Here is a 13,307-nt window from a genome sequence, read left to right as displayed (position 1 = left end):
ACTGAAGGTAATTCCACTTTTCAGTTGGACAAGTGGTTGAGACAAAACAATAACTCAGAGCAATTCATTACAGCTTGCATTTGGTTTTAAATTTGCTCCTTTGGTTACAGACCTGAAGCACGGCCCATGGGCCCCAAACCCAGTCCATGTTCTAGTTGGTCCAGGTTTGACAATTTGAATTCAGCAAGTTTTTGCGATGGTTCTTCCAGGAAAGTCATCCATCCTACCCCCTCATCAGGCTTGACTGCAGGGACAGAACTCAGCAGCAGGTAGGGAAAATGTAAGCCTCTACAGATTCTCTTGCTTCTTTAGCCTTAAACTGTCATGGAAAAATACAATCATAGTTTTCTACCAAATGATTTTTGGCTTCCGAACTGGGTGCCTGTAGACCTCAGAGTGCTCTACCAAGTCATCTTCTTTGCAAGGAGACTTCTTTGTTTTCCCTCTTGCTCTTGGTTGCCCATTTCTGCCATGGGACCTCAGTCCACTCCAAGAAGCCCCTACAAATCCTCCTCTAGCAGCTAGGTGGGCTGTAAGGTAGAGATGGGCTGGCTGATTTATACCTTGGGCTCATTAGTGGCAAAATCACTACTAATCCAAAGTTAAAGAACTTGGACCTATTTTTGAAATTCAAGTTCTGTTACTTCTGTACAAGTTGTGCTGTCTTGCTGGAGCACTCTTGGGCTAGAAGGAAGCAAGGTGGTTGAGACTGCAGAGAAAATAGAGATTTTTTTCCTTCTTTTTTCATAACCCTGTATCAAACTTGGAGTGTTCAAAACCTCTATCTAGTGATTACAATTCATCCCACTTCATGAAATTGCTACAAGTACCTCTTGCACTACTCAAGACTTAACTCATGGGAGAATTAAATTGCCTTTTATATGTAAGGCAGAAGGTTGATGCCTGCAGGTAAAAACTGGGATTAGTGTTAAAGTATAAATTGTGGAAGCTTGTGCAGCACACCAATCTGCAATGAATAGAAATTTCTAGCTCTGAGAATGTCTCATGTTCCCTTGACCTTTCCAAATGCAAATATTCCCTGAGACATTAGGGAAGAAAACCTCTGGATCAGCAAAAATTGCAGATGTGAGCACTAGCATCACTTGATGCTGTGCTTGACATAACAAGGCCTACTCAAAAAGAATGCTATATTCTGCTGCCCAATTACAGCAAATACTGTGTGGTACTTTTGCACACCTCATTAACATATCTAGTGCTCAGCTCTTAAGAAGTGCATTATGATGATGTATCTATTACTGGAACAAAGTCACTTACACAATTCATAACACTGAGGAGAGATTTCAGTTGCTAAAATAATGGTAAATGACATGAGGATTTCCTTAATAGCTTTAGAGTTCAGCTAGTAAATGAACACATGGGTATTATAGCAACTGCTGGTTATATCCATGTGTTTATCCTTTAATCTTGCTTTCTGCTAGTATTTAGACAGAAAAAGAGATTAAATGCACTTGTTTCTGAAATACACTGTTGTCTAAAATATGGCCAATATGACAGTAGCCCAAGAAGAGCTACTGAATGCCAATTACCCCACTGGATTCCTCACAGAAATATGGATATCATGATAATCATCAAAATTAACAGACTTGCCTAGAAGGAGAAGAAGCAAAATGGGTGTTCAATGATATGTTTTCCTTTTTCTTCAAACTGCTCCTTGAAAACTGTTTCACACAACATTTTGAACAGAAAGTCTCTCGGCCTTCTGCTGCTGGTGACTCCTGATATTCTATTTTTGCCTTTTTCATTTGCATAGAGTTTTATTAATTTTCCTAAAAGAGGTTCTCCCCATAAAGGCAATCCATAAAATTACTTCACAGTGCAGTCAGTGACTTCCAAAATTACTTCACATTACATAAATTATTAGGTAAAATTATATTTCTTTGCCATAACCAGAGGCAAGATGACACAGGGACTCTGTACTCTGAAACTACAGTAAAGTGCATAGACTCAATACCTTTTTACATTTTTTTGTGAAAAAATATATCTTTTTGACTCAAACCTCATTAGCTGATACAGATTTTTTTACAGCTCTGGTGTGACATGCAGAGATGAGTTGCTATTCAGTAAGCATTAAGTGCCTATTGCTGTCTCAGGTTTCTCTACTAGTGCTCTTATTATTTTGTGTTGATTAATTAATTGCAAGAAGTTGTATTTCTGCTTCACCAAAGCCAGGATGAACTAAGCACTCCCATTGCCACTGGCTGTGGTATGATCACAGCTTACCCTGATTGCAGATTTTCTGCACATCTTTGATATTCTGGTTGCTGGCTGACCTCTTGAAGAGGGCCTCTACTAGAAGTCCTGAAAAATAATTTAAAAATTAAACAACTATAAAACAAATTTTAAAAGTTTTAAGGTATTTTGATGCAGACCATTGCTCCTTCCACGTCTCTGGAAGCCTTTGGGACTCAACACTGCCTGTCCATGGCATTTTGAAATACCTGATTCTACTCTTGAGGCAGTTCTGAATTATTTATCATTAGTCTTCTGCAAGATGTCTATCTAACATTGTGGAATAACTGAAATCTGACTTCATCTAGAGAAGGAAAATGTTGAAAAAGGATCTCATTGGACCTCAGTTTTCAAGGTAAGTTATTTATCTCAATGATTATACAAAATAGGATGGGGCCAAGGGTTGCTACTTGTCTTGAGGCTTGTGGTATTTCTTGCTTTTTGAGTTTGGCAAAACTCCCATTTGCTTCTCCCTTTCCTTCTTTCCAGTGTGTGCTGTTCCTCACACCCAACACATAATCTAATTTCACTGACATGTTGTCTGAATTGGAATTTCCTACTGGAAGCAGAATAATCTAAAATATTAGCCTGTGCTGGTCTGACAAAACATAAAGTTGCAGCTTTGAGAAGGTTGGCAGACTACCCAGAGCCTTGGAGGCACTACTGTCTGTTTCTATAAATGAGTGAGGAAGACCAGATAGACTTTTATTTTCCATGCAGGTAAGTAGCCAGACTGAAACATTTGAGTATTTCAACTAAAGTACACGTGGGTTTGTTTTCATGATCAAGAATATTTATTTTGTTCTAGAATAAATGAGTCATACATTAATGAAGGACACTCAGTCATTCTTGCATTTCACTCAGATGTATTTCATACATGAAAAATCAGTAAATAACAACAAAATTCCTTTATGAACCCATCATCTAGTATTTTTCACATGAATTTAGGTCAGTACACGGAAAGAACTGATTACATACCACTGAAGCACATTTTCATAGACAAGTTTTGGGGACTTTTGCCAAGGAGCCCAGGCTCTGTCTGAAAGCACTCCACTGACTGGATTTAGAGCTTTGGCTGGAGTTCAGCTGAATACAGGTCCCAGTCACTTCCTAGGAATGCATGCCCTTGCCTGTTGAATTGAATATTAACATTTTAGCCCATGCACTCAGTTCTGGAAGGAGTAGGCATTTCAAAGTACCATATCTAAGCTTCTCAACATGTGTGGTCACTAAAGGAACCAAGTATGATATATTTGACCCCTGGCTTTATTCTCCATCCGATTTTGTTTCACTTAAATGAATTTACAGCAAATAGCATCACTGTAGTAAAAGTGTTCCATTAGCTTTATAGTACAGCCTAAAAACACAGTTTGGGAAGCAGCAGCTGGGAACTGCTAGCTCATCAAGGCTCTGTCCTCAGCAATTGCTTCCTGAGAATTTGCAGAATTTTCTGCTGGTTGTCACTGGCTAGGTGTTCTACACAAACAACTCTTTCAGAAAACAGATATCCATAAACACTTCCAATTTGCTTTTCAGGAATTGGGTTAATAATTAATGCTTTTTATCTGATGTGAATCTCGCTGTGAGGAGTAATGTAATAAATATCAGTTATTAACAGGTTTATACATTCATTGGCTAAGCTTTCAAGAGTCTTATTAAAGACATTTGTTTGTAGCACAGACAACAGCTGTACTTGTCTGGCTCTGCCTCCCATCAATGCTGCTGTAATGGCAAATAGCACTGAGCTCTTGCTGGTTGTGTTTGTGGAGGGGGAAAAGCAACTTTTATCTTTATCTGCACAAACTGGGACACAGCAATATCTGTGCTTCTTCCAGAGCTCACTTACCAGGCCAGGTGAGATTGAATCAATACACAGCAATTTGTTGGATCACAGGTGGCAACAAGCCAACAGCCAAAGTAAATACAGCCAGTGCTTTTTACATTTGTGGGCAACCCAGCCAAATGACAGCACACACAATTAAGTGTAGCTTAGTACAGTTCTTGAGGAAAAAGAAAATATTCTTCTACAGTAAATGAACTGCAACAATGAGAGTCACATCTTTTCTTTTTTCCTTTCTGTGAGTACAAGATGCTCAATTGCACAGTAGCGCCTCCAAGGCTGTGGGTAGTCTGCCAACCTTCTCAAAACTGCACTTTTTTGTTTTGTCAGACCAGCATAGGCTAATATTTTATATTTTAAACCATAAATAAGAAATTAGAGCAAATCCTAAATCAATCTATGGGTCTAACTTCAGTCTCTGTTAGACAGAAATAGGAGTCAACAGCAATTACACTCTTGATGGGGGAAAACAAAGAGCCTGGGCACACTGATGAGCTGGGATGAACAGGAATGGAAAAGGACACTTTGCTTTAGCAGTTTGTAAATCCATTAATTGCTCTTGGTGCTCTCTGTGTTTGAGTTGGTCAGGTGAAAGGCACCTAAATCCATTATTTAAGAGATGGCATTTCCCTTGTCACACAGCGTGAGCAGCATTAGAATGTGACCCCAACAAGGTCTCACAACAAGTGATGGGAAGTGTCTCAGCTTGAGACAGAGGAGAAAACATCCTGAAAGGGGCATCTCCTCTGAAGTTGTAGGTTTTGGCGCTCCCTTCCCCCACCACTATCACAGGAATTTCTTGGTGGAAAAAAAAGTGAAAAAAACCTGTTTATTTAATAAGCAGACTGGACACAGGCACGGGGAAAAGAATGGAAGGAATTTTGGAAGGAATTTTTGGAAGGAATTTTGGAAGGAAGGAAGGAATTTTGGAAGGAATTTAGGAATTTAGGAATTTAGGAATTTAGGAAGGAAGGAAGGAAGTGTGAGCTGTGAGGATGATGGGGGCTCGGAGCAGCCCAGGTGTGAGTGTGAGGATGATGAGGGGCCGGCTCCTGCCGGAAGAAGGCTGTTTTAGGGGCAGGCTTTGCCTCAGCTCCCTTTTGCATGGAGCTGCTGGGTAGAGGGGTTCATGGGGGGCTCCCGGGGCTGTCTCATGGAAGGACTGCGAGAGCTTCTCCCAGCGTCTGGGGGAACACCTGGATACGCGCTTGGATACGCGGAGCATCGCTTAAAGGAGCTGCCGAGGGACGAATCTTTGTGCCGGGAAGCAGCAGCCGAACAGGTGAGCCCGTGTGGATTTGGAGCGGGGACTTTTGTCCTTTCTCTTTTCAATTTCATCTTGCCAGTCCCTGCCCGGTGCCCCAGGAACAAAAACGGAGCTTATGAAGACAAAAGAAATGAAGGAGAGGGAAGCAGCTACTCTTCTGTTATTGTCTGTGTTTGAACTGGGGGGATCCCCCTTCACTTGTGGTTTGAAGGGTGTTGATTGAAGGAGAACCTGCCTTTTGCAGGCTGTTAGGGGTATCCCGGGGTGGCAGGGAATCCCTGCGTTTTAAGGGGAATGGGAAAAGTATTGTTGTGGTATTATGGGGTTGATTTGAAGGCAGCCACCCTATTTTCATCATCCTAAGGCTTAAATGGAGGGACAGCCCCGGCAGGAGCCGGCCCCTCATCATCCTCACACTCACACCTGGGGCTGCTCCGAGCCCCCATCATCCTCACACTCACACCTGGGGCTGCTCCGAGCCCCATCATCCTCACCATCACACCTGGCGCTGATGCCACTCTCCAACAGCTTCTCCCTGTCCAGCACACAGCCCGCTTCTCACAGACACAGGGCAAACAGAAATCTGCTGCGGCGCTTGGCTTTTCTTAGTCCGTCTGGTTGCACAATTCAAACACGTACGTGCACGGATGGCGTTTTTGGAAAGTTTTGCAGTGCAGAAAACTGTCATTCTGCTAGCACACTGCAATACACCTTCAGAAAAAGCAGAATCGGTGCCAACTGCTAAGACCCCTGCTGAGGAACCCAGCCCTCCTTGGCACACCCAATGCAGCAGACCTTGAAAAACGAGGGGAAAAGTCAAGCTTGGAGTGGGAAAAGAGAATAAAAACACAGCAGCCTTTAAAGTAAGCCTTGGCACAGCAAGAGTGGGAACCAGTCACATTTCTTCTTTCCTTGCTCTATGTAATGACATAAATATGAAGTAAAAAAAACCACGTGAAACACAAGGCAGAGCTGGGATTTTACAGGTCTTTGTTTTGGCCCTCGGGATGACAAGCGCCTCTTCTGGGGCTGCGACACGATTTGGGGACTGGCAGAGAACGCAGGCAAAAGGTGCCAGACAGCCCTTTCTATTGCCTTCAGCCCCTGCAGCGCTTCTGATGGTTTCAGGGCACAGCTTGGTCCATTCCTAGGTAAAAACGTTACGGCAATATCTTCAAAACTGCTACCCATCTGTAGTCGGAGTTTCCTACATTCCTGTAAACAAATGAGTGGGTAGAGATGGTTTCTCCCCAGTTGAATTAAGAGACAAATTCCTATTCTTTACCAATACCTATAAAAACGAATAACTGGACAGGTTTTAGCACTCTACACGCAGCCCCCCCTGTGAATTTGGTGGCAGCTTTGGGTCCCTCTGGGGGCCGCTCTCAGCGCCGTGCCGGGAAAGCCGCAGCTCCGGCGGGGTCGGGCGGGCTGTTTGAGCGGCACGGGGCGATCGGCCGAGAGCTCCTGCCAGGGCCGAGCGGCGCCGGGCTCCGGGCCTCGCTCGGGCCTTTATTCTCCGGCACCCCGAGCCCCGCGGCTGCGGGGCAAAGAAGGAAAGGGGGCACGGGAAGAGAGCAGCGAGAGCAGGGCATGAGAAGGAAAGCGGGACGGGAAGGGAAAGCCCGGCAGGGGGGAAGAGGGAGGGTGGACAGAGGAGGGGGAGAGGGGGAACAGAAGGGAGTAGCGGGGTAGGGACAGGACAGGAAGGAGCCGAGTTTGTGGGGGGAGAAGGAATGGGGGAAAGGGAGCGAGAGAAGGCGAATACGGGGAGAAGGAAGGAGGGTTAGAGAGACGGACAGGCGGGGAAGCCTCAGAGAGCCCCGGCTGCAGCCCGAGCCCGGCCCGGGATGCTGCGCTTGGCGGAGCGCCTCGGCTCGCTTCGGAGGCACTCGGCTCGAGTCGTCTCTTCGGTTCAATTCAGCTATTAGCGGCTAAACTCGGCTATTGGCGGCTGCATTCGGCTGCATTCGCCTCTTCGGCGCGCCTCGGCGCGCTTCGGAGACACTCGGAGCCGCTCGGTGTGTTCGGCGAGCCTCGGCGCGCTTCGGAGACACTCGGAGCCGCTCGGTGTGTTCGGCGAGCCTCGGCGCGCTTCGGAGACACTCGGAGCCGCTCGGTGTGTTCGGCGAGCCTCGGCGCGCTTCGGAGACACTCGGAGCCGCTCGGTGTGTTCGGCGCGCCTCGGCTCGGCTCCCTGAGGGCGGGCAAGCGGCGCCGCCTCACGTTCAACTCGCCCAGCTCGGGATTTTCCTGCTGCCGCGTCCCGCGGGCGGCCCGGCCATCGCCCCTCAATTCCGCCTCTACGAGCCCGCCCACCAGCATCACCGCAGCCCCGCCGCTTCCCACACCCCCCGGCACGCGACCGGCACGCGACCGGCACGCGCCTGCCACGCGACCGGCACGCGCCTGCCACGCGACCGGCACGCGCCTGCCACGCGACCGGCACGCGCCTGGCACGCGCCTGGCACGCGCCTGGCACGCGACCGGCACGCGCCTGGCACGCGACCGCCACGCGCCCGGCACGCTGCCGGCCGCCCTCTAGCCTCTCCACGCTGACCTAGTGACGTAACGCACGCACGCGCAATTGCCACAACCCCCTTTTCCCCCTTCCGCACCAACGCTATCACTCCGCGCCGCCATTCAAGCCCAGCGCTGCTGCCGGGATCAGCCGCACCGGGCAGTTATCGCTCCGCGGCCCCGTCCCCACCCTCCGCTGCTGTCGCCGCAGCGTCGCTACAGCCTCCCGCTCCCGGGCCGCTGCAGGCCGCTCTCCAGCCACAGCCGCCATCCCTGGGCCCTGTCACGCCGCTTCCGCCGCCACCGGCTCTACATACCGGCACCACAGCACGGCACAAAAGCTCCGTTTCAGTGAAACATCTCTTTGTATTAGGCATTGAAATTGAAAACCACTGTGAAAAGGGATACCTCAGCTAACTTGGCAAGCACAAGCTTTTGGAAAAAGGAGGTGAGTGAAACTGTCAGAGGAGTTATGGAACGTTAAACATTATGTAGTATGGTATAGATTTCTTTAGTTCTGTAATTAGATGCTGCAGCAGAAACAAGGAAAGGTACAGCGTCAAACTGATTCTGCAGTCACTGTTAGACTAATAAAGGACAAACCTGGGGGCAGAAGCACTTCTCCGGTTAAAGCAAGTGTGGACATTTTTATACCTGAGGAAATTCAGTGAAGGCGACATCTTCCATATGCAATCATCTTTTATTTTAATCTCGGCACTTTTGAAACAAGATTCAGTTGTGTTTTCATTTCCTTTTATTTCATTTGGATTTCGTTTGAAGTCATTAGGGAGTGAAATATGCCAGCTGCACTCTTCTGCATGTGTTTTAGATCCAGAAGCTTCAGAAGCGCTTCTTGAGTTTCAGAGATTGAACTAATATATAAATCGGGAGAGGAGGGGCAGGCTCTGGGAGGGAAGTACAGAGAACACAGGATGGAAGAACAATTTGGCAGAAAGGCAGAAGCTGTACCATGTGCTAGTCACTGAACATCACAAACTGAGCCAGAAAACATAAGCCAACTGCGGATGTGTAGTGGTACATATATTTGAAGTAGATAGGTTTGGGATTTTTAAGTGAAAAAAAATGATTGCACGAGTTTCAGCTGCAGGTGTTTGACTTCCAGCCTTTCAGGGATGTGTCTTACTCGTCTCCAAACCCGAATTGATGCAGGAAGTCCTCTGCCAGAAAATTATTTCAGCTTTGATAGTTCAAATTCCAGCAATATACTGCTTGGAAATGTATCCTGCCAAAAGCATTTACGTGGTATTGCCATTGTCCATCACATTCTGTGTCTGTATGATCTGTATTTTCTAGTGTACTTAATGTGTATCCCTTATGTTACTTCATAGCCTTGGGAATCTCAGTCTTTCTGCAGTAGTTTTCCTCATGAGGTTGTCTGTGCAGATTCTTGGGGCTTTCCTGTTAAGGACAAATTGGAATTAATTTTTTTTTTTAAAGCTAGGATAGCAGTGGAATTTTGAGGAGGAGATTGCACATCCTCCTCCCTTTTCCTTGCATTCTGTGCAATGAATCCAGAGCAAGTGGGTGGGATGTCTGCAGCCCATAAAGGTGATTTGCACTGCAAGAAAGTGCACAGCAAGAGCAGAGGGCAAGGGAAGCCTTACTGAAAAGCTGAGCAGCAGCAGAATCCAAAGTGCTTTTGTGTCCTTGCAGTTAAGAACTGCACAGTCTATGGCCTTTGCATGTAGGAATGAATGGTCTCAGTTTACACTTGGAATCCCTGCAAATAATTAATTTGTAATGCCTGATGTGTTGGTTTTTGCATGGCTTGGTTATCAAATTTTGGAAATTTTAGTAATAATCATTGCAGGTTACTTTGCTTTTAAATTTTTTTAAGCATGTTGTTTATACCTTTAAGAATACTCTCTAAACCATGAAATACATTAATTATTATTATAATAATCCAATAATAATAATAATAATTCAAAGTTTGCATACAAGCAGCATTGATGACAGTGTATCAATGTTTGAAATCAGCTTGAGTTTGAAATCCCTACTTTTTGTAACCAATTTGACATCTTCATGCAGGTCTGAACAGTGCAGTTTATGCATGTATTCAATCAAATAAAAATCCCACAAAAGCTGATAGCTCACCTCCAGATGTTGGGGGGTTTGCAAACAAAATACAGATTTGGTTGTGCAGTTTTCTCCTTTGTAGCATGGATTTACCAAAACAGTTTCTAATTAATGGCCAATCACCGTCAGCTGTCTCGACTCTCTGAGAGTCACAAGCCTTTGTTATCATTCCATTCTGTTCTTTTCCTTGCTCGCCTTCTGATGAAATCCTTTCTTCTATTCTTTTAGTATAGTTTTATTATAATATATATATCATAAAATAATAAATCAGCCTTCTGAAACATGGAGTCAACATCCTCGTCTCTTCCCTCGTCCTGGGACCTCTGCAAATCAAGGTAAGGGGGAAAAAACACACGTTAATTTTAGCTTTTCTAAAAGAGGAGTTCTAACATATTCCTTGTGTGTCAAAACATTTTATTCCATGTATTTAAACCCTAAACACTCAGAGCAGCTTTTATTAAAACTAGTCCAAAGCCTAACTCACTTAAATGGGAGCATCTTCAAGACTTTAATGTGTTTGGAAGCTGTTACATGTTTATTATTGACAATTTAAGCTCATGGAACCCATTCTCAGCCTCTCTAAAGCTGCACTGATTGCATTTTCTTTCTTACAGCTGCTCACTCCAGAGGAACCAAATGGCAACCCAGCAGCTTTTTTTAAATGTTCTCTAATTATTATTGTTAGCCATAAATGTGTTTCCAGCTTCAGTGTATAAATAGCAAACTGATTATTTACAGCCCTTGCTCCTGTTGAGAACTAGTATCTCTGTCAGGGAGGTAAAACAAATAACTAGGCTATAATTTGTAATAATAAACCTTACACATCACTTTCTTTTTTTCTAGGGAAAAAGGTAGAGTTGTAGAGTTTCTGCACTTCTACCATTTCCTATAGGATTTCAGTTTCCCTTGAAGGAAATGTTCTGTTCTCAGTAAAATAAACAAGGTTCTCAAAAAAACCAAAAAGGTATTTTAAATAGAATAGGCTATTCCCTGACAGTCACATGCAAAGGATTTGCTGTGTTTGTGCAGCACTGGGGTGAGCTGGACTGTGTATTTTTCAGAGCATTTCACATTGTGGGACACAGCTTTCTCTTTACTGCACCTAAAGTGACATAAAATGCTCAGGACATTACTTCAGTTAATGTAAATCAGACCAGCTCAAAGATCAATGAAATGACACCTCTGGACTCTCTTTTTGGATCCTGCCAAGCAATCCATGTTTCTCCAGGAAATCCATGCTACCCAGGATGCTGGGATGAGCTGCAGTGCCTTGTGATGGATAACACAAACTGCCACTGGGGATTAGGCAGTGCTCCAGGCCATCTCAAACATGACATTTTCTTACTCTTTCTGCTTAAGTGATGACCAGAACAGAGCATTTCTACAGCACAGCTGCTGGAAATGATTCACAGATCTCAGTTGTATCACAGCAATGTCAGATTCAGAGAGATCTGTCCTGGTAAACACAGTGCCAGGGAGAAGAACTTCTCACTGCAGGACACATGATCAATTCCAGCAGCACCTTACACACCCAAAGACTCATTTCTAGACAGCAGACAGTTACCCAGGCAAGGCCTTCACACATAGATTATCAGCCAAGAATACCTAATGACATTTCAGTACTTTCTCTCTCTTTGCTTTTCCTCTCCCTTTCCTTTTCTCCCTGCTCAGGGCCATGGAGGTTTGGTTTAGAATGGTCCTCCCTGGTCATCCATACACAGAAAGATGATGACCAGAAGGAAAGCACTCTGAAATGTTTATGATGACAATTTAACCAGTAAAAGCTGCACAGTTGTGGCAATTTTGAACGTTTTCTCTGTCCCCTTTCCCCCATCCATGGCATTAGATAGGAAAAGAAAACATTTCCTGTCTTCTCACAAAAGATATTTAATTTTAGATTTAAAGACTAATCAGTTTCTAATTATTATTATTTTCATTATTTTATTAAGTATTTATTATTATTTTATTATTATTTGTTTAATTAATTACTATTATTTAATTAACAGTGTTTAATTATTATTTAATTAATATTTATTATTATTTTAATTATTATTTATTTTATTTTATTTTAATTAATGTCAACAGCTAGTCAAGGCCAACTCTGTGTGCTGTATTTGAGCTCAGCTGTGCCCTTCCTTGGTGACAGAGGCAATCAGGTGCAGTAATAAGGCTTTATTGCTTTATTTTATCAGAGCTTGCTGAACATACAGCACATACAGTGGAAGTTTTCCCTTCTGTTTCCTCCAAAGATTTTCATCATGTCTGCAAAAAAATACCAAGATTTCAGTGCTATTCTGTGCACTGCAGATGACAGACTGTGTATGTGAACAGCTGCAAGTATTGCTCATGATGCTGATCTCCTGACAATAGTGTATATGCTGCAGGTCTTACAGTGCCTTGTCCTTCAGAATTTCAGCAGGAGGAATTTTTTAAGTAGTATTTGTGGTGGAATGCTTAAGCAAGACATAGAAGAGTCTTTTTGCTTCAGCCAGTGGAGCATAGCAATAAATGTGTCCAAAAAATAGAATCACACTATAATTTAACAGCAAAATCCAAACATTTTTGCTCCTCAAATTACAACTCCCTTTTCTTCGGCAACCATGCAATCCAATTCATAACCTCAGAGCTCTAAGATATTTTCTGTTATCCCATATTTACACAAAAAGGTGTGTAAAAAGCCACCAGGCATCAGTAACAGTCATAATCAAAGCTTCCAGTTACTTTCATTCAGCAGTGACATAAAATCACTTTCTGTCAGTACATCAAAGCATTTCCATGTAAAGCATCATGTTAGAAAGGCTTATTGATATTAATACTGGTGCTTGACTATCCCAGCCCTGTGCAGCTCTTTTCATCTCCCATCCACTCTCAAATCCTTCCCCCTAACACACACAAATACACACCACATAAACATAATGGACCTGCTAACAGTAGATACACCCACAAAGTTTAAAATCAATCAACACTTTGCTGATTGGGAATGCTCTTCATAAAAGGAAGTCAATCTGTTACAATATGCAAGGAAAGAGGTCAGGATTACAGTTTTTTCCCAAGAAAATTGTGTGATACTCATAAGCAGCAATGACATATGGATTTGTTTTGCTAACATTCACACAGGAGTAGAAATCATATTAAGAAAATTCTCCATGACAGAGATGGATTTTTTCCAAATTTTTTAGTAGAAAACTAAACACCTGATGCACTTCAGTATATCTCTGATGGCAATGCAGCTTTCAGAATTAATTCAACCCAGCACAAACAGGTAAATTATACTGAAGAAATAGATTCTTCTTGGAGTACAGTGATCAAGATGCAACCACACCTGAGAAAAAA

Source organism: Camarhynchus parvulus, chromosome 1A, assembly GCF_901933205.1.
Source record: "Camarhynchus parvulus chromosome 1A, STF_HiC, whole genome shotgun sequence".
NCBI classification, from domain to species: domain Eukaryota; kingdom Metazoa; phylum Chordata; class Aves; order Passeriformes; family Thraupidae; genus Camarhynchus; species Camarhynchus parvulus.
The sequence above is the reverse complement of the archived record's forward strand: the minus strand, read 5'-3'. Positions refer to the sequence as shown.